Raw genomic sequence first — 22,604 nt, 5'->3', positions numbered from 1 at the left:
TTACCCATGTCTTATTCTTAAAAACCCAGACCTGTGCCTTTTTCTGTGATATGGAATAGACTGAATCATTCATTTGAATAGGCAGACTTGGAATCTTTATAGATTTACTTGATAATTATAAAGTATGTTTATGTCCCTTGTTTTAAATTTCTCATAATTATTTCAATCATGTTATTCTTTCATATATTTAAGTAGTCAATTGTACAAAGTCTTTCGACAGGGAATGGAGATTTGGAGCCTGATCATACTGGCTCAAGAGGGCTAGTATCACAACATAAATCCACTCCTGTACAAAAATGCCCCAATGCCTGACAGCTATTCCATTACAGTGTCTTCACTGGGAAGTTTATTTTAGAATAAAAGGCTGATTCCCCAGTCGGGTACTCCTGGTGAGGAGCAGCGCTCATCAGAACCGCTGGTTGGAAAATTTTCCATCCATTTAAATTCAGTTTTGCTCTGCCCCTGCCGTAGAAGTCATAAAAACAGGATTTGCGTGGCAATTAAAGCTGTGGCGTAACTTTGGCGAATTAAATTGAATTGGGACTATTAACATTATAGCAAAGTACAGAAACAGAGAAAATTGTATCTTCAGCTAATTTGAGGTATTTTAACAAAGGAAATTTAATGTCATAAAGTGAGGCATCTTGATGACAAAATCAGCAAAGTGAACATCATCCCTCACAAGATTTAGAGCTTAGGCAGAAGCGCCTGAAAGTAACACTACAAGAGTATTATTTAAAGTATGTCTCTTCCAACATTTGACTGCATGTAGTGACAATTTAACCAAATTAAATCTTTAGTATGCAAATTTGTGTATTTTATACTTAGTTTTGTGATTTTTTTTTTCATAAGGAAATTTTAGAAAGATCCTCTTGAAGCAAAGCTTAAGGCATATCCAAATCTATACCTCCATAGGAGTGAGAGAAAGGAACATTGTGAATATATAGCAAATGACATACATGCATAATCTGCCCCATGGAATCTTAAACACCTATTTTGCAAAATCTCTAGTAGAAGACCTCTATTAAGCAGTTTCATGTGTGGATGTTTCATATGTATCAATAAAATAAAATCTTGCAAAATTGTTCTCCTGTGTCAGACACTATTGATTATGATCTTCTTTCAAAATGCATGTTGTAATTTTCCAAACTATTTATTCATAAAAGGATATATTTACAAATGCTATTGTCTAACCAGGCCTCTTGCCCAGCTTTCTCAGATAGGCCTGCCTACAGAAACGGCTACTCAGGCCACCCCACCTCCAGAAGGGGACTGGAAGTCTAGGTTTGACCAAAAGGAAGAGGATTATGATATGCTAGCTTGCTCTGACCAAGCCATACAAAATTTTTAACATGAACTTGAGAATAATAAACCAAGTACTAAAACACCCTGTGAAAATACCACAATAGCTCAGCCTCATTTTAATGTGTGAAAGCTGAGCTATCACTGACATCTTTACTAGCTTTTTGAACTCAAAACCGTTGCCCATTTAGAAGGTTTGTTGCAATCCCCTGACACTATTTCCCCAAAGGTTTGTCCACATTATTCACTTCTGTCAGTTATAATCCTTCAAAATATACCTCTTTGTTAAATTCACTAACTCTAGGCCTCACCTGGACTAAAGTACTCACTTCAATTTGACTCTGCAGTGGTAAGTGGAGGAAAGAGAGACTTTCACAATGTAAGTTCTGCAGACAGTTGTTTTTGTACACTTACCAGTACTAATATCCATAGATAAATGGGCTCGAGGCTGTAACAACTTTGGTGGTTCTGGTCCAAAATCATTTGAGAACCACTGCTGAATGTAACTCCTTGCCCACTATCAATTACTTTAATGGTGGATAATTTCCACTGTTCGCTATTTATAAAAAAAAGTATACACAGGTGTAAACTAATTTATGATTTTAATATAGTGAACATTTGAAATCATCCTCCTATATAACTCCCTCCCCAAATTGAGTCTATGGCAGAACTTCATGTAAACCACTAGGTGGCAATCTGCTACTAGTTGTATTATGAACCTTCAGTACATGAATTGGAGATAATACAGCCTCAGGAGGAGTTTTTCAGGGGGTATTGCAGTTACATTTTTATTTAGAACTATATTCTTCATATGCAGACTACCCTAGTAGTATACATGTGAGCCTAGACAGTGTCAATATTTCACTATGGGAAACGTTACAACCAAACTTGACCCTGTCCTTGTGAAATCCACAAACCCATGCACTTTCCAGCAGGGGTTACTGGATGGTTATCATGAGTAGAAACTCGGGCTGAGATTTCCCCTCCCTTGCCATGCACTGAGGCCTTACTGTTTCCTAGGCACAGAACAGGGTTCGATCCTGTAACCTTCCTAGTCCATATAGTTCAGTAGCACACCAGGTGATGTATTTATCCAGTGAGTCATTGTGTGATCATGTGCTGTTGTTTCTGAAGTTTGACAAATGTCTGTAGGATGGAGACCGTTTTGTTTTCTTGGGTACCAGCTGATCTCTCTTGGCGTTGCTCAGTGATTTAGGGGATACTGTTTTATAACTGGGTGTGTTATGTAATGCACAATGTATTATATGGACAATTAATTTATCGTAGTCAGTTATTTGTTGTCACTCTGATCTACTCCAAAACCATTTAGTGCAAAACTGGTATTCGGGCAGCAAATCATGCTGCACACAGTAGCTTTAAAAGTGGTTTTAATGGCCAAGCCTCATTAACATGCCACTTGCCGACTTCTCGACCAAAAGGGACGGGAGGTCGTTGAGAAGCAGCTGCCCGGCTGTTAAAATTAGGTTGCAGGAGGCTGCCACTAGGGCCCTGCTTGAACTGTCCAAGGTAAGTGTTTCACGAGGGGATTCCCGGTCGGGAAAGTGGGGAAGAGAGGTGGTAAGCCCATGGCAGGGGTGGCCCAGTATTGACTCCGGGGGTCCGGAGGAGCATACCTGCTCCTTCTGACTTACAAGAAAACTTTAAAAAAAAAGGAAAAACTTACCTAGCTGAGTGTCTTCCGGCCCTGGCTGCTGCTCCGAGCAGGCTTTGCCTGACAGGGAAGCCACCACTGCTCCCCAGGTTAATATAGCAGATGAGGCCCCGATTAAGTCATTGGTGCCCGATCCGCATATTTAGAGGCCCCAGCTGGCTTGGGGTGGGTATCCTTGCCGCCTGCAATTTAAAATTGTGGTCAGTCAGATCGGGACAGGAAAGGAGTGAGTAAGGCCCCTGCTCCATCACCACCCCCCCCCACCTTTGCCTAGTTTCCACCAGGCAGTGGTGGGGGGTGTGGGGAGGGGAGAGTTAAAATTAACTCCAAGGTGTCTCATTGTGACTTGTGTGATATCTGCTATTTGTCACCCAGACTGAAGATTTTGTGTCTCCATAGATTTTGCATTCTTGTGTTCGGCAAAGAAGGAAAAACTGACCGTTAAATGGTTCCTCTTCAACAGTTTGAGGGTTATGTTCCTTTATAGATTGAAAGCTATATACTAACTATTGGGTTTTTGTCAACATACTGAGTATAACAGTCTCAGTCTGGTGTGCTCCCTGTATGTGAGGGATGTATTTATGCCAACACTCCAGTTGTTCTTGTATGTATTTATATGCACTTAAAGTACCAACTGGAAAATATGTTTCAAGTATAGTTACATTTTTCAACTATTTTTGCCCAAATTGGCCATTTAAGGTTAGAAAGCTGATGGTCAAATAGGTAAATGTACTCCTTGGTGTGGTAATGAACTATACAGAACAGAGGGTGTCAAGTTTGGTTCTTGTTCTGTGTGAGTTTGCTGATCCCAGATACGGTAGCAGCTGCGGTGCTACAATTGGCCTCATTGACCCTCGGCTAGAAAGGGGAAAAATCAAGCCAAGAAGCTTACTTCTGATCACTATCGACAACCACCTTGGAAAGTATGCATGTGCAGACATCAGATGAGGGAAATATAGGGTGCAGTTGTGATGCTCCCTCCAAACAAATAGCCTCTGACATTTACTGTCCAGACTTGCATGAAGAACTGCTGCATTGTGGTGAGGTACCAGAGGGCTGCCAGTGGCTCTGGAACCGTAACCCAACAAGAGTCAGCACCGTCAGCAGGAAAGTAGACAAATTGGAAGGATGTGGGGAATAATCAAAATGAGAAAGCCGAAAACCAAAGATCAGTCTGTCCAAGCCAGTCATAGTGGCTGTTTTCTGTGACCACTAATTTTGTGGTCAATACATTGGGCTGCGGCTTGCACTTAATTTATGATGTTGCTAGAATGAGACTTTGAGGTGGCAGCAGATATAATCTACATTAAATGTTTGTTTCCAATTGGCCTCTGACTCGCACATTTAAACCATAAAGCACAGGAGCAAAGGATGACTCCGAGGCAATGGTAAGTGCATAAATAGTTTTGTGTGTCACTTCAGATGAAGATAGTTTTATTTTTTTAATTGATGTATAAAGATTAGAGCATTCTGAACATGGTTTTGTTTTCAATACAAATATAACTAATGCCACTACAACACTGAGATGTAGCAGGCCTAAATGATGGTACATGGCAGTAACATATGTGCAGAGTTCAGATGTTGTCTCTGTTGTAATGCTAGTTAAATGACTGAGAAGGGAATTGGAATGTCTGTCAAAATAAATGACTGTTGACAAATCTGCCAATCATTAAACTGGCCAGTGGACCGACCTATAAGGGCTGATTCCACAATCGGGCACTCCAGGCAAGGAGAGACACTCGCAAGGAGCACCGGCTGAGAAATCGCGGGGTCACATCCTCTGATTTTTTATCCATTTAAATTAATGGACATAAGATTGGGGGCTGCGGGCTCACGATTTCCCGACCTGTGATCTGTGAGCTCCGCCCTTTGTTGGATGAACCTAACCAAGGAGTCAGTCCGATGGCTTATCCCACTGAGTAAATTTGGGTTATTTGTTGAACAGTGCAAAGGACAGTCTATCCCAGAATCAAACAACGTAACATGGACTTTATCACAACACGTACAAGTAAAATCTGATCTTTAGGCATTGTTACTGCAGTACTGGCTATGCAGATCAGAGGATCCCAGGTTTTATCTTTGTTATGTGCTGAGTTAGTTGATTGTGGTTAGGACAACATTTGGTGCTACAATTGGCTTTAGTGCCAATCAATTAAGATTCCTGCTCCTTATTACCATAAAGTAATTCCTGCTGGAGAATGTGTGGACATCTGGATCATGCTCTGCTGTGGTGCTTTCCATCTGCCAGCACTCTCACTGTCTTGGTTTGCTCATGAAAAATAGTCATTTTAGCAGGGTACTGGACCCTGCCAGTGCCCCACTGGATGACCATCAGATGTGGCCCTGATTTCTCCCCCCCCCCCCTTCCTATCTCGACAGCCACTTTTAGTACCTCAACTACTACACTGGCTGAGATCAACTAATTCAACACGGGTGGGACTCGTTATGAATCAGTGCCTTCAGAAGTGGAGGGGAGGAAAATCAAATCAACTGAGTGTTGCTCTTTGATGGTGTGTGCTCGTCTATGATGGTAACCACCCCTTTTATTACCATTTTCACTGATGTTTGAGTATGAAAGCCAACACAAATACAACGGACCACTTCCTGAGTTGTAAAATTCCATGGCGGTTAAATTGGTTAACGCCCGAATCCAGGCACGGGCGTCACGGTGCGTGATTAACCTGCGCCTTGTGATTCCGAAGCAGGCAGCATGAGACATTCGTGCTGCCTGGTCACTTACCTGATAAAAGCACAGCATGGAGGCCTAGCTACGATATTTGCACCAGATTTGCACTTTTCACCAGCAAAGTGGGGGGGGGGGGCAGAATATCGTGTGATTTGCTTGCACCTCTTATTTGCAAAATACAAGATACGGGTCTACATGGAGTTTGAACAGAGATCAGACATCGCACACTTAAAACACAGATGCAGGTCCTGTCCCTATGTTTACAAACTGTTGAGTTATGTTAAAACACTAAATAAAGGTTGCGCACTACTAAATCTCTCATCCTCCAATCTGCGCACCTGACCTCACCAATCTGCCGATCTGAGTTTGTACCAGGCCTGCAAGAGAGTGTGCACCAAGGTTCTCTGCTGATGCACCAGAGGCCTTGGTGCAAGAGGGGGAACAGAAAGCGGGAGGTGTGTGGGGGGGGGGGGGGGGGGGGGCAAGAGGCCCTCCAGACATATACTCACAAGGCAGTGGGAGACGCAGTCAATGCTAGGTGCATAGCACCTTGAACATGGATACAGTGCAGGAAGTGGTTCAATGCTTTGACACGAGTGGTCAAGGTGAGTGAGGTCAAGTGGCATCTCCTACCAACTGCGCCACTAGCCCCATCCACTGCTCCCATGCACTACACTCCTCATCACTCACCTACCAACAAACTCTTTTAATCAGTACTCAGCTCTTCCAATCAGAGGCTTCCTCTCACCCTCACCCATTACCACTGTTGCAAGCTCAGGTCACACGTCAACCATGACTGGCACATCACCCAGACACATCCTGCAAGATACTCACCAATACACTTCTCGCTTTCTTGCAGGAGAAGGTGGCGTATAACAGGAAGCAGCAAGTGTTAGTGGCATTAACGCTCCACTCAACGCTAGATGGCCTGGAAGACCGCCCACCAGCACTATTTAAAGGGACTATGCAGGATTTACAGGATGGACTGTTCTGAAATTCAATGAGATCATAGTTGATCTATGACCTAACTCCATATACCCACCATAGCTCCATATCCCTTAACAGCCTTGGTTCACAGAAATCTATCAATCTCAGATTTAAAATTAACAATTCTACCGTTTGCAGAAGAGCGTTCTGAATTTCTACCCTTTGCGTGTAGAAGCGTTTCCTAACTTCACTCCTGCAAGTCCTGGCTCTAAATGTTAGGCTGTGTCCCCTCGTCCTGCTATTCAAGTATAGGAGACCTCCAAAAACTGGTACAAATACATCAGCAGCCAAAAGCAATAATCCATCAACTAACCTGTAAATCCTGCAAGGTCCCTTTAAATAGCGCTGGTGTGGCTGTCCTCCAGGCCATCTAAGACATGTTCAGGTGTTCGTGGTTTAGACAATATGTTGAGTGGAGCATTAAGTGTCAAAATGGTGTCTATGCCTTTAAATTAGCGTTGCACACTGATCTACCGCATATTCTCCTTACTTTACATGCTGCCAGCGTTCATTATCTGCATGTGCTCGAAACTCCTTACCAAGATGCCGTCTGGCGCATGTCACGCTAGAAGCGTGCGCGCACGTTTTCCGGTCACCATTTTGGAACTTCGGGAGGCTGTGCAGCGCCGACACAACGGCTGCTACATAGCCGAATTTCTAGCCCTACAACTTTATGGTTGGTCCCCTACAGGTCATGCAACTTCTACCTGAGAGGGTGTGGTGGATGCCATGGGCCAGTCCACTGTCAATGCTGCTCTCAGATTATTACCAGGAGGTGCACAATGACTTTCTAGTAAAGGCCTCTTTTCTAATTTTCAGGAGTATGCCCTCTGAAGTGGCCTAGCGAACAATTGCTACCTCAAGAAGAGGGCATGTGACCTTCTAAAGGCAACTAAGGACAGGCAATAGATGCAGCCTTGCCAGTGTCACCAACATCCCAAGAACCAATGGAGAAAAAACACTTTAAATCATAAACTCTTAAGCTACTTAATCCCCTCCATTTAAAAGATAAGTGCATCTTTTGTCACTGTATGTCTGCAGTTGCACAGAAGTGAAGCCAAAATTTTGAAAGTTGCTTCTGTTATCTCAGTACGATCATCAGCCTGTTGCTGATGATGATTTCTCCATTCATTTCCCCAACGCTAGGGTCCCCTTGAGTCGCCAAGAAAAATGCTCCTGTTATACACAAAGGTGGGGATTTATGTTAATACTGATGATGTCTGTGCTATTGACTAAGGAATTCTAAACTTTAGCAAAGTCCCTGATTTTCCCCTCCCTGTATCTAATTCATGTTGCCTTCATACATTTCTCTCCTACAATGTTTCACACAGCTATAGGGCAAAAATGCTGTAATTTGCTCAAATTATCGCTTATTTAAATTACCAATCAAAAATCCAAATGACTAAATGTAAATGAATCAAAAATAGTGAAATCTACTAATGAGGATGGAGTAACTAGCAGAACACGATTCAAAAAAACCCTCAATTTCTTCAAATCTACCATTCACAAATCAGGGAGTAACAGTATTTACAGCACAGAAACACCAGTGTTTATGCTCCATACGAGCCTTCTCCCACCTTACTTCACCTCACCCGATCACCATATCCTTCTATTCCTTTCTCCCTCGTGTACTTATTTAACACAAACCAACCAAATTACTCAAACAATTTTTTGCACACTTTTTATCAGCCATTTTCTTTCTTCATTCAGGTCAATGTATAAAGCCAAAAATAAGATTTATAACATAACAGATTACATCTATATGGAAAAATAAAATCACTAAAGCTACCCATAAAATGTTATTGTTAGAAATAGCCCATAAAGTCTTCCCCACAAAAAAGGCTTGGTATTTCTGGCAGTTGTGGACAAATCTTTGTGTATATGCACGTGAATGAAAGAGAGCTGTATTATGCAATTTTTAATTTGACCCTGCTTCTGTGGAACCACACCACACATAGGACTGGTCACCTGTCCTAATGTCTCCTTATGTGACTCGGTGTCAAATGTTGTTTGGTCACTCCTGTGAAGCACTTTGGGATGTTTTACTACTTTAAAGGTGCTATATAAATGCAAGTTTTTGTTATACCTACTGTTTAAGTTACAAAAGCTATGTAACTACTTGTTTTCACAAGGGCTGTTAATGAGTCATCAGATTTTTGAAGCTAATGATCAGCTTTTAGTTTTCCAGGTTGGCATGCATGTGTTTGAGGTACTTTTATACTGATTTCCTACATTATAGTCTGGGATCAACTGACTGACGACAGTGAAGGACCGCCTGTACAGCTGCTGGTCATTGGAAACTTAATATTGAAAAAAGTCACCTTGGCATTGCTATCTATGCCAATTGCAGTTTCGGCAAGAACTACGAATTTACCGTGGGAAGTAAGGGAACAAAAATATCTTTTATAAGTGTAAATAACCGAGGAAAAGATGGATTTTTTTGAAGAGGGAGGAATATACAGATCAAGTACTTGGATCTTAAGCATATACAGGCTCGGTAAAGGAATAGAATGAAATGTAAATAACTGGGAATATAATATGGGGAGCAAAGAACAATTTTTGCATCTTGAACATGTTTTATAACTTGTTTTGGTAGATAAATATATCTGTGAGGGCTTTTATATTTCAGTCAGTGCTATATTGCTTCAATAACTTTGCTAAATTAAAATGCTGCAAAGGGCCCCTCAGTAAATATCAAAAAATGTATTCCGGGTTCTGGATCTCCTGGGGCGATGTATGTGTGTTTATAAAATCAGAGAGTCGTTAACCCTTTATACATACTGTCTCCTGAATACCTTATTTTGTGCAGATAATGTCCTCAGCTGCCTCTCCCTGTACTTAATTCGTATGTTCGTATTTGTTCGTATGTACTAGGCCGAGTATCTATGGTGACGCTGAGCCCGCTATCACTTCCGGGTCAGTTGCCGCGGTAGCGGGGTTGTGATGTGTCTGTGCTTTAACCCGGCGGAGGGGCTGAGTCGTTGGGCAGCGAGCGGTGACCGGGCCGCAGTGCGGGTCAGAGCCCGGCCGATTAGTCTCTCGTGTTGATGTTGCTGAGCGCGGGGCATTGAGCACAGCCCCGGCCTGGTCTTGGGATAGAGCCGGGGCGGACGAGGACAGGTGCGGAGGCTCCAGCTGTCAGGTGGGTGATTCACTTGTTTGTTTCTAGCCGCCTGCCGGGGTCCTGTTCGTCCCTCCTTTATTTTGTTGAACTGGTTTATCTCCAGACTCGTCAATGGTCGAGTCTGAGCTTTTTCTGCATTTGGTTGGCATAATCCGCTGTATCTGCAGCAGGTTTAGTTTTTGTTGTATGTAAGAGTAGTGAGTAAGTTAAACTGTTCCAGGTTTGTCCTCTTTACTTCGAGCTACAGTATTTCCTATAACTTCTAAATTAAATTTTTATTCAACTCCGGAACTTGTGGAGTACAACGTCCTCCTGTAGGAACAGAACTCATGGATATTTTGGAGTATTATTTGAGCAGTTTATACAGTCCTTGAAGTAACTTGCGCAAGTTTTATCATGTGATTTTTAATTTTACGTGGGCATTTTGTTCAGCGATAAGATTCTGTTTCAGAGGGCAGTGACTCTGTGTGCTTAGTATAATTGATGACGTTAACATGAGGTTTAAGAGATCATTTTGTTCCAAGTTATTTTTCAGCAATTTTACAATTGATTTGTAATACATTAATGAACTCCCTTTGGAAGAACTTTGCTCAGTAGGTAAATACATGGCTTTGTGCGCTGCATGTGTGCTACTGAGCCATCCAGATTGGAAAGTCGCAAGTTTGATTTTTGAACTGTGCTAGCTCAGTTGATCTCAGCTCGGGTCTTGATGCCCCTGGGAAGGAAAAACACAGGGTTCCTGTTCTTGGTCTAGATACCCCAGCTAGAAAGCACATTTGTGTGGATCCTTGGTGAGGACAGGATTAGTTTTGGTTTTGATTTCCTACTGGGTTGAATAGCCTGCTGATACATAAACAATGCCCACCTGGGAAGATTGAAAGGCCCACCTTTCAGTATTACCAAGTAGGCATGATAGATATCAAGTTGAATGAGTGCTTTCAGTAGTACAAGGGGTGATATTGGAGAGGGGGGGGAATTTAAACTCAATTTTGAGTCTGATGCATCTGGTGACAATTGCGGCGATGTAGTGGTAACTGCAGGTGTACTGCTCAATCACTAAAAATCTACACAAACCCCTAAACCCAAACCCTAAATCATGCAGTATTAATTGCGTGATGCAGGACCGGCTGTGCTGTCAAAAGTCACTTTGTTTTGAATATTATTTTAATTTCTGGCTATGTGCTAGAACTGCAGTCTAATGGAGATGAGCACAGAGAATTGTTGGATTTTGTCCATTCTTGGGTTTACTTGTTTTTTTTTATTACATATGGTTGCATATGGGTCATGGGACCAATTTGAATTTTTCAGGTCAAGCAAGGTTAGAGAGTGGAGGATAATGAAACCAATGTAGGGAGGTGAGGAAGCTGAGAAACTTATAGACCTCTTCAAAATCCAGGCCATCCTCAACATTACCTTTACCCCTCTTCTATTCCCTTGATTCAGATCTTGATTCAGATTCGTTGTTACTATTCTCTTCTCGACCATTCCCTCATGCCATCTTTCTGTTTTTTTTCTCCTGTATCTAACCCCACACACACACACACACACACACACACACACACACTCACACTCTCTGCTTTCATCAAACTCATATTGTCCATGAAGCTTACCACAAATCAACGTCGTACACTTAGAATCTTATAGCACTGAAGGAGCCCTTTCCACCCATCATGCCTGTGCCGGCTCTTTGAAAGAGCTATCTAATTAGTCCCACTCCCACTTTCTAAGGCTGTAATGTCCTCCCTAAAATCGGGTGCCCACAATTGGACATAGTACTCTAACTGTGGTGTAACCATTGCTCCTGAAGTGCATACTGAAGCCAAGGACCACTCAGTGGGTTGTACAAATTTATCACTACCTTTTTGCTCCTGTACTCTATACGCCTCAATACATGCATCAGTAGGGTTCTCTAGTACAATTGGAAAGGTAGATCTCCTTGTGATGTGTAAGAATTTATATTTCTGTTTTTCCAAGAGATTTCAGACAAGCTGAATTTCAGGTAAAGTTTCTTATGTTATCCAGTGCTTAATCCTTAGTTCGAAGAAATCATAAGTCAAAGAGAGCTACATTACAGAGAAACCATCATATGAGCTTTATGTTGGAATTCGAAGACCATTAGAATTTGCAATCAATGGTTGTTAATAGAATATTTTAGTTGAAGAAATATTCTATTTACCTGCATCTTTCCTCATGCTATGAAATGATTTCTGAGCATTATTTTTCCCAAAACAAACAAACTGGAATTAATTTCTGAAAGTTTTTCAAGGACAATGGCCAATCCTGGGCAGCTATGCTTTGGTTCTATGTTGAGATCAAAATTCTAATTAATTAAGGGGGAAAAGAAGATAATTTTAGAACCTTTTTTAGGCAAAACTGTTTGAGATGGAAATTTTAATCTACCCTCCCTTCTCTTTCTCTCCTCCCTACAGTATTACCAAACTGTAGGATCCCAACCCATTTATACCAAACCCTATTTCTCAAACTGTTAGCAAAGACTGGAACCATTCAGTGCTGCTAAACCCCATGACTTTTTCACTGCTGAGTGCTGATTTTAAAAAAAAAGATACTAACCTCCAGCCTGATAATATATTGCCTACCATCTTGCTGTATGTACTGAGCTTTAAAAAAATAGGAGATAAAACTAGGTATATACTAAAGGAGTATAATTAAGGTTACTTTATTGTTTTTCACAGAATAATGGCTAGTCGTGGAAATTGATAACCAAAACACTGGAAAAGATTGAATACGATCTAACAAAATGAAATTTGACAATCACCATATATTAGTGGCCCTTTATAATATGTTGAGAGAAAATGACATGACATCCCTTTTATTATATAAAAAAGTATATTCTCTGATACACTGGACTAATGCCACACTTGATTTGCTATTTAATATAATAAAAACGGTACCTATAGTGCGTGATTTTGTTATATTTTCTATAACATTTTAGTGCTACATTTCTCCATAACACTAATCATTGTCAAATTTATTAATTTGCTCAAATTTCTTGTAGTTGATTGGTCACATACAAGTTTATCCCATCTCAAGCAAATTTCTTCTAGTTGATTGGAATCTAATCAAGTTTATTGGCATTCACTCATATTAATTTGTTAAAAAGAAGAAGGCTAACCAAGCAAGCTCATCAAAATGCTTAAAAAATAGATTTAATTATTGAATTGTCTTTTAATATCTTTATTAACATATTTATGTCAAGGCCTTAGACTCTCCCAAAACAATCTTTTTAAAGCTAATCAATCAATGCTGTGTGCTTTTGACCAGGAGCCTGGTCAAAATGGACATTTTCTAATTTTTGCAGTTCCCTCATCAAACAACAATTAAACTGACCTGAAACTGCTGCACTTAATAACAATCATTTTATCACCTTAAAGGAACACAACTTCACCTTACCAGCAGAATGATAGTGTGCATTACATGGTGTAACACTGCTATCTTTATAAAAGTGCATATTATTTGACTTGTCATGAGCAATGCCACAGCAGATCTGCTTATATATAAATATACAAAAATATATATCCTATTTATATACAAAAACATTTATGAGAAAGTGATTCATTGAAAACCTGCTTTCTTAGCCTTCTAATCTAGAAAAGAGTCAATCTATGCAGGAAGTCTGACCTGAGAGGAGTGGGCTGTCATTTATGCTGCCTCGTTTGAAAAGTTCAGTAATGAGCATAGCTTGAATCTCATCAATACTGAACTTTTTAATGGTATTGCAGCAGTAGGATTCGCATACAGGGCAGGGAGCAGGGAAACTGGAATTATGCAACATGAGAGCAGCTCACTCTGGTTGGGCTGCCTGGCAAAATGAGTCTTCTGCAAGCTGCTTGGTGATTTGAAAATATGGTGGGAAATTCTTTGGGGCAGAGGGGCGACTAGGCACTTTGAGACAACAGTGTGATCTAAGAAGTGCTCTTTTCCTTTTGATCACCTTTCTGAATGAATTAGAAAATCTATAGGGTAGGGTTTGCAGTGTGTAATAAAGGCCTGGGAACTGAGTGTGAATTGTTTAAGCAATTTATTTGCTGCTATAGAAAAACTGAGTATGATTTTAAGAAAAATGATGAACTGTCATTAACTTCTGCCCTGTGCAATAATTGGGAACTTGGCAAAACTAGTCATGCTCTTAGGAGCTGATGTTTGGTTATGTTGGTTCTTATGGAGGAAACATGTTACTGAGTGTCAGACTTTTTGTTTCTGAATCCAGAATTCTGAAGGTTAAATTCTGTTTTAATCAACTAACATCTGAATTAATTAAAATGTTAGTTCACAATTTCTTGTAATCACTCTGGGTGAGTACTTATTAAAGAGAGATTGTAACAGCATTCTAGTTTAACTGATCTACAAGGAACTTAAGGATAGCATTAGTAGGATTAAGCAAATAATTCACTCATAGGCAAGTATGCGGAAGTGTATTATCAAGAAGAAAGGGCTAATGTACTTGGTTTGTACAGGGACACATTGCTAGGAATAATATACCATCATTTTATTAAAGCAAATCAGATGTTGGGGTGTGTTATAAGGTCAATGTTGAGCCGAAATATAGGTAATCCTGCCACTTCATAAATAATTGGTGCGACCACACTTGGAATGCTGTATACAATTCTAGTCGTCACAATACAAAAAGGATATTGCAGCTTTTGAAAGGATACAGAAGAGAGCAACCAGAATGATTATGGGGATGGAAGGATTGGATTATGAGGACTGATTATGTAAATTGGGCATCTTCTCACTAGAGAAGATAACTTTTTTGGAGGTGATATGATTACTGTTTGTAAGGGACTAGGTAATGTAGACCGTGACCAGCTATTTCACCTGGTCTAGAACAGTAGGACCAGAGGACATGGCCTGCGCTTGAAGGGGTAAATTCAAAACTAATCTGCGAAATCAATATTTCTGTGAACGAGCAGGAAATCTGTGGAACAGACTCCTGAGGGAGACGGTGGAAGCAGTTAGTATTGATTCATTCAAATGCAAATTAGATAGATTTCTTTCAGAAAATAACATTTTGGGATATGGTATACGAGTACTTTGAGACATGACTTATGGTAAGTGTAGCATGCTTCAGAATTTGTGTCTTTTGACCTGTGGTTCCCAAAGCGCTCCACCACTTTTTTTCTTGTCATTTCTGGGTCTACTGTAAATTAATTGATAGCGATTGATTGCTATGATTGGTCAACAATTCCATTATCATTGTATCAGGCGACTACCAGGATGGTAGAAGGCGAACTAGATGGACCTTGGTCTTCTTTTGTCTAGCAATTCCTATGTAGGGAATAAGGTTCTATTTGCAACAGGTGCCTTCCAATATTCCAAAATTACTAACAGCTAAGGTAGTGGTACTACAGTTGGCCTGTGTTTCTGAGTTAGGAAAGAGACATTTGGCCAGCACTCACTCTCTTAATTGTCATCCAATGACTACTTCAGGAAGTGTGCATCCATGAGCATTGGATGATGCTCTTGCTGTTGAACAGCCTGCTGACACTCACAGTCAAGGCTCATAATTGAATAGTGAGGTGGTACTGGAAGGCTGTTGGCACCTTCTGAACTATTCTCCAGCATTCATCCGCATCTTCAGGAGAAGAGGCGGAAAATACTAACTTGCAAACTGTCCATGGTACAATTTTGTCAAATGTTCATAATCGTGCTCTGTATTCTAGAATCTGGAAGAGCAAATAGAATACATAGAGTATAAATAGGCATATAGAACAAAAGCAAGGAAGTTTTGCTAAACCATTAAAAATCACTGGTTAGGCCTCAGCTGGGGTATTTTGTCCAATTCTGGGCACCACACTTTAGAAAGGATGTCAAGACCTTAGAGAGGATGCAGAGGAGATTTACTAGAATGGTACCAGGGATGAGGGACTTCAGTTATGTGGAGAAACTAGGGGTGTTCTCCTTAGAGCAGAGAAGTTTATGGGGAAATGTAATAAAGGTGTTCAAAATCATGAACGGTTTTGATAGAGTAAACAAGGAGAAACGGTTTCTAGTGGCAGATGATTCGATAACCAGAGGACACAGATTTAAGGTAATTGACAAAAGAACCAGAGGCGAGATGAGGAGAAATATTTTTACGCAGCTAATTGTTATGATCTGGAATGCACTGCCTGAAAGGGTGATAGAAACATTTTCAATAATAACTTTCAAGGGGGAATTGGGTAAGAAGGAGAAGAATTTGCAGGGTTATGGGGAGAGAAAGCAGGGGAATGGTTCTTTCAAAGAGCTGGCATGGGCATGATGGGCCGAATGGCCTTATTCAATGCTTCTGTGATCAGAATACAATTTTTGTTTCCACTGTAATCATTTAGATCGTAGAAAGTTTTTGCTGGTACTATAACATGAAATCTAGTGTCTACTTGCACATAGAGTTAAGAAACAATAGAGGTGCCATTACACTAGGTGTATTCTATAGGCCACCAATTAGTGGGAAGGATATAGAGGAGCAAATTTGCAGCGAAATCACAGAGGGGTGCAAGAGCTATAGAGTAGTGATAATGGAGAACTTCAGTTATCCTAATATAGACAGGGATGGTAATAGTGTAATGGGCAGAGAGGGGGAAGAATTTTTGAAGTGTGTCCAGGAGAACTTTCTTGATCAGTAAGTTTCTGGCCCAATGAGGAAGAAAGCATTGCTGCATCTGGTTCTGGGGAATGAGGTGGGTTAAGTGGAGTAAGTGTTGGTAGGGGAACATTTAGGGAACAGTGATCATAGTATCATAAGGTTTAGATTAGCTATGGAAAAGGACAAAGAACAATCTCGAGTAAAAATACTTAATTGGAGGAGGGCCAATTTCAGTGGGTTGAGAACAGATCTCGCCCGGGTAAATTGGAATCAAAGATTGGCAGGCAAAACTGTAATCGAGCAATGGGTGGCCTTTAAAGAGGAGATGGTTCAGGTACATTCCCATGAGGGGGAAAGGTAAGGCAACCAAAGCCAGAGCTCCCTGGATGATGAAAGAGATAGAGAGTAAGATGAAGCAGAAAAAGGGGGCATATGACATGTCAGGTTGATAATACAAATGACAACCAGGCAGAATATAGAAAGTTCAGAGGAAAAGTGAAAAAGGAATTGAGGGGCAAAGAGAGAATACGAGAATAGACTGGCAACTAACATAAAAGGGAATCCAAAAATCTTCTATCGGTATGTAAATAGTATAGGGGTAGTAAGAGGAGGATGGGGCCGATTAGGGACCAAAAAGATCTACGCATGGTGGCAGAGGGCATGGCTGAGGTACTAAATGTGTACCTTGCATCTGTCTTTACCAAGGAAGAAGATGCTGCCAAAGTCACAATAAAAGAAGAGGTAGTTGAGATACTGGATGGGCTAAAAATTGAGAGGAGGTACTAGACAGGCTGGCTGTACTTAGAGTAGATAAGTCACCCAGTCCGGATGGGATGCATCCTAGGTTGCTGAGGGAAGTAAGGGTGGAAATTGAAGAGGTGCTGGCCATAATTTTCTAATCCTCCTTAGATAACGGGGGTGGTGCCAGAGGACTGGAGAATTGCAAATGTTACACCCTTGTTCAAAAAAGGGTGTAAGGATAAACCCGGCAACTACAGGCCAGTCAGTTTAACCTCGGTGGTGGGAAAACGTTTAGAAACTATAATTGGGACAAAATTAACAGTCACTTGGACAAGTGTGGATCAATTAAAGAAAGCCAGTACGGATTTGTTAAAGGCAAATCGTGTTTAACTGGCCTGATTGAGTTTTTTGATGAGGTAACAGAGAGGGTTGATGTGTATATGGACTTCCAAAAGGCATTTGATAAAGTGCCACATAATAGGCTTGTCAGCAAAGTTGAAGCCCATGGAATAAAAGGGGCCGTGGCAGCATGGATACTCAATTGGATAAGTGACAGGAAACAGAGAGCAGTGGTGAATGTTTGTTTATCGGACTGGAGGAAGGTATACAGTGATGTTCCCCAGGGGTCGGTACTAGGACCACTGCTTTTCTTAATCTATATTAATGACTTGGACTTGGATGTATAGGGCACAATTTCAAAATTTGCAGATGACACAAAACTTGGAAGTGTAGTAAACAGTGAGTAGGTTAGTAATAGACTTCAAGAGGATATAGATAGGCTGGTGGAATGGGCAGACATATGGCAGATGAAATTTAACGCAGAGAAGTGCGAAGTGATACATTTTGGCAGGAAGAACGAGGAGAGGCAATATAAACTAAAGGATATAATTCTAAAGGTGGTGCAGAAACATAGAAACCTGGGTATATATGTGCACAAATCGCTACAGGTGGCAGGGCAGGTCGAAAACGGTTAAAAAAGCATGCAGGATCCTGGACTCTATAAATAGAGGCATAGAGTACAAAAGTAAGGAGGTTATGATGAACCTTCGTAAAACACTGGTTCGGCCACAACTGGAGTATTGTGTCCAATTCTGGGCACTGCACTTCAGCAATGATGTGAAGGTCTTGGAGAGGGTGCAGAAAAGATTTACTAGAATGGTTCCAGGGATTAGAGACTTCTGTTACGTGGATAGACTGGAGAAGCTGGGGTTGTTCTCCCTAGAGGAGATTTGATACAAGTGTTCAAAATCATGAGGGGGCTAGACAGAGTAGATAGAGAGAAGCTGTTCCCATTGGCAGAAGGGTCGAGAACCAGAGGACACAGATTTAAGGTGATTGTTTCTTTTGCCAAAGGCGAAATGAGGAAAAACTTTTTTACGCAGCGAGTGGTTATGATCTGGAATGCACTGCCTGAAAGGGTGGTGGAGGCGGATTCAATTGTGGCTTTCAAAAGGGAATTGGATAAGTACTTGAAGGAAAAAAAATTGCAGGACTACGGGAAAAGGGCGTGGGTGTGGCATCTAGCTGGATTGCTCTTGCAGAGAGCCGTCACGGACTCGATGGGCCAAATGGCCTCCTGTGTAATAATGATTCTATGATTCTAAGATTTTTGTGACTTGTAAGCCTAGAAGTGCAACCTATTTCTTGCCCCTTGGCCACCTTCTGTAAGATTCGATAATATGACTTACCCAAATTTAGACTGGAGTGGCCAATTTAGTGGTTTTTAAGAGGTAATGTATGAAATTAGCTTTTTATTTCAACCTTGATCTTTTAGTTCATTTTAAAAATTAGGACACTAGCACCAGAATGAAAACAATCTGAACATACTCTAGTTCAAAGCAGTAGACTGGCTGCAAATGGGTTGCATACTTTTTTAATTGGCTGTATATTTGGATCATTATGAAAAGATCAGTTAGCTCCTCCCTTGTGTTGCTTATTGTTTCTCTGTGCAGTGAACTGATCATATCTTTCATTTTTCTTCAATTTTCCTTTTACCTGAATTACTACTATGAAGATCAAACATTTGTAAAATTATATTATAAAAGAACAAAAATGCAACTTTATTTTGATTAAGCGCCACAGTATGGTAGGAAATCTAAAAACTGCTTTAGAAGATGTTTTAAGTGGGGTGAGTGGCTGTGACATAAAATAATAAATGCTGTAAGCTAAACAGTGTATTGCGACCTGTTAAAGGACATTCCTGAAGTGCTTGGCTGATCATGCACACACCCTTTTGCCCAGGTAATTGGCAGTTAGAGCAACTTGGCAGATAGTGCTTTGGGCAAAAAGAAATACTTGAATCTATATGAGCCTTTTATCATGTCACAATATCTCAGCACTTCATAGAATGAATTGCTTTTTTTGGAATGCAGTGCCTGCTCTGTAGGCAAATATGATAACCATGCTGTGCCAGCAATATACCAAAAACAAGAATTGCCTAAAATAGGAGGACAGGTTAGGAAATATTTAAGTTGTGACTCTGATTTTTTTTTAAAAGGTCCAATTGGGATCAGCCAAATATTTCAATGTGGTCCTATATTTGTACCATCACTTACCCCTCTGAGTCACTTTTGGTTCACTTCCCAATGCAGCCTTACTTCGTTACTATCCTTCTCTATAAATACATTCAGTTTCAAAAGTCTAAGTAAGCCGTAAGTAATTCTTATGGAGTTGTGTATGTGTATTTTTACATCACTTACAAATTGTTGTTCAAAAAATAATATTTGTGATATATTTGACATTGCTACTAGGATTTCAGTGAAGCGTAATAGATGTGTGAAATTTTTAGGCACCTTTTCAGCAGTATTTCAGTGAAATGCAGTTGTGTCCATGTGAATTTTTGTACTATATCTATTTGAATTGTGAAAACCATCTGGCAGTACAATTATAGATTCGGAACTTTCAAATTTGGATTCAGCCTCTGGAGGGCATTTTGAGGTGTAAAACACTAGGCGGAAGTACTGGTGGTTGGAGCTCTCTTGATGGAGGTAGTGATTGGAGCAATTTGAGGGAATGACTAAAAATATCACTATCACACAAGAAACACATTTTACAATGCTAAAACTTAAACGCTTAAGTGTTTTTTTAATTCTCTTGTTGCATCTATGTTAAATACACTCGTGATGACAATGAGATTGTACTGTTTCTTCATTTACTCTTTTTGACTTAGGAACTGATCACACAAAATTCACTTCCACCACGAAAAGTCAAAACTTCTCCATTTTCACTTGTGGCTGATACTGTATTCTAAAGATGGTTAATATTCCAATGCTTTCAGTGTCCTTGATATGCTGACAATGATAATTTCAGAACAACTTAGTTTATTTTTACACATATTATGCGATCTTTGTCTCTCTTTTCTCCCTCTAGTTTTTAAAAAAAATGTATTTCATTTGTTACCTATTCCATATTGGGGTTTAGTTGAACTAGTTTACACTCCAGCCTAATAAATTATTTTTAAAAAAATCTCTTCAGGTCAGACCCACAGAAGTGAAAATTTCCTGCTAATGTTCATTTTGATCTAAGCCAGTGAAATAAATTCTGGCTTGTTATCCAGCTGCCGTCCTACCCCATTTCCACTATAGGGAACCATATCAGGACAGATGTGAGTTATTCTTCACTGTGTCTGTAGGAGGCCCAGGAAAACCATGGATCTTTGGAGGACTAGACATTTTAGGTGCCATGCCCCAGTTATTTTTGTTTATTTTAATACAAAAGCTACCTGAAGGGGCAAATATCTCGGGTGTAACTTTTAAAAAAAAAATTAAACACGAAAGGGTCCAAACTACACACACTCTTTAAGACATCGGTTGAGGTCTATGACGAACTATTCTAGACCGAAAGTGTACAACATAGATGGAATGTTTTGTCCAGTGTTTCCATATACTTCACTCTTCATAGTTTCTAAACAAAGGGTGGAAACAATACACAGCCTACCCTGCACATCTGCGTGTTGTACATTTTGAACTTCTTCTGTACTGCAAAAATTATGTATTAAACATCACTGGAATGTGGAATATATACAGTGAGCTCTTTTCCCTCCTTTGTCTTGCATTCTCTATAAAGGAGGCTGAAAGCTAGCAGGATTTGGTGCTTTTCAGGGAGTTAACAAAAGAACTCTTCCTTGCAGAGAAAGCAGCTGGATGAATTGATGGGGATTTGCCGTTTGCATCCAGCCCCCACACAAAGAACTTTTGTTTTGAAATACTTAATAACTATGTCTGGAAGTTGCACCGCAGTTTATAACCGTAGCTAATACCCACAGACGGGTCTTTGAATGTTGTACTTTACGTCTGATTAAAGTGACAATGTAGCATGTGTTGATGACTTGTAGAAGAGCATATGAAGCAAAGGAGCAATTTTGCTGGTTGCATCAACAGTGACTTGTTCAGCAAGTTTGATTTTGTATCAGTCAGTAACATTAATTCCTTAGAACTTCTAGCAAATTTAAACCAAAAGTGTGTGTAATGTGAGTGATGGTATGTCTCCATTATTCAAAATACGAGTGTGTATAATTTATTCTTTAAATGTTTTCTCTTCTCTGCTGAAGACGCTAACTGATACTGAGGTATAGTTCCACAAATACTAGCAACACAAGTGAGCATTCTTCATGTGTGAGCCTGGACAGGCAGTTCAATCATGCAAGGCATCAAAGATTAACCCATGCTGTCCTCACCTGCTGTCCATGCAGACATTCCGTAGGGTGCATGGGAAACTTGCCCAAAAATCATGGGATAGTTGCAGAGGACAACAACTTGCAAAGTGATACACCGTGATCACAGTCACAGCAGATGTCATTCATCACTTTGTCTGGAGCTGTTTCAATGCAGTGAAAAGGGGAGAAGCCAGGGAGTTTCGGGAGAGCTTGGCATGGAGCTGGGTATTTAAGGACCTGAGAGAAGAAAGGGAGGGTGGAGTTGAAATGGTGGTTGGTGAGGACAGAAGGTTTGAGGGTGGGTTTTTTGTTGAGGGAGTGATTATGTTTTTGAAGGAAAGAGGGATAGTGTCAAAGGACATAGAACCGTAGACCATATCAGATAGCAGAGGGATCACCCTACTTGCCTTTCTGTAATCAGATCATAGAACATACCAAACTCTGGATATGTGAGCACATATTCTCATACCTGGCCCCCACATAACTCCTACCAGCGGCTATCAACAGGCTTCTGTCATCAGTACGGACAGCTTATGATATGCTAACCGTCTTGATGTAAGGAATCTTACAACACCAGGTTATAGTCCAACAATTTTATTTTAAAATCACAAGCTTTCGGAGATTATCCCCTTCGTCAGGTGAATGAGTGAAAGATTCTCAAATCGCATATCTTATATTAGGCTGGGACAGCATCACACCAATCAAAAGGTGTCGTTGTTGTTCAAACGGGCCAATTTGATTGGTGTGATGCTGTCCCAGCCTAATATAAGATATGCGATTTGAGAATCTTTCACTCATTCACCTGACGAAGGGGATAATCTCCGAAAGCTTGTGATTTTAAAATAAAATTGTTGG

At 40.5% G+C, this 22,604-nt stretch overlaps 1 protein-coding gene and 1 long non-coding RNA gene across 3 annotated transcripts in view; one reads left to right on the top strand and one right to left on the bottom strand.

Moving 5' to 3' along the window:
• The window catches only part of LOC137332970 (uncharacterized), a 50,567-nt gene extending 40,846 nt beyond the window's left edge, over positions 1-9,721 (bottom strand). Inside the window, exon 1 of the long non-coding RNA XR_010965769.1 lies at positions 9,443-9,721. This is a non-coding gene — a long non-coding RNA (uncharacterized lncRNA). The remainder of the gene's footprint in view (positions 1-9,442) is intronic.
• LOC137332969 (H(+)/Cl(-) exchange transporter 5) overlaps positions 8,890-22,604 on the top strand; it is a 112,106-nt gene continuing 98,391 nt past the window's right edge. Inside the window, exon 1 of one of the 2 annotated variants that reach the window (XM_067997020.1) lies at positions 8,890-9,029. The gene's annotated coding sequence lies outside the window, so the exon portion shown is untranslated. Of the gene's footprint in view, positions 9,030-9,591; positions 9,790-22,604 lie in introns of those variants that run through there. The other variant, XM_067997019.1, reaches the window with a different exon arrangement.

The sequence above is a fragment of the Heptranchias perlo genome, chromosome 15 (genome assembly GCF_035084215.1).
Source record: "Heptranchias perlo isolate sHepPer1 chromosome 15, sHepPer1.hap1, whole genome shotgun sequence".
In the NCBI taxonomy this organism is placed as follows: Eukaryota; Metazoa; Chordata; class Chondrichthyes; order Hexanchiformes; family Hexanchidae; genus Heptranchias; species Heptranchias perlo.
The sequence above is the reverse complement of the archived record's forward strand: the minus strand, read 5'-3'. Positions and strand labels throughout refer to the sequence as shown.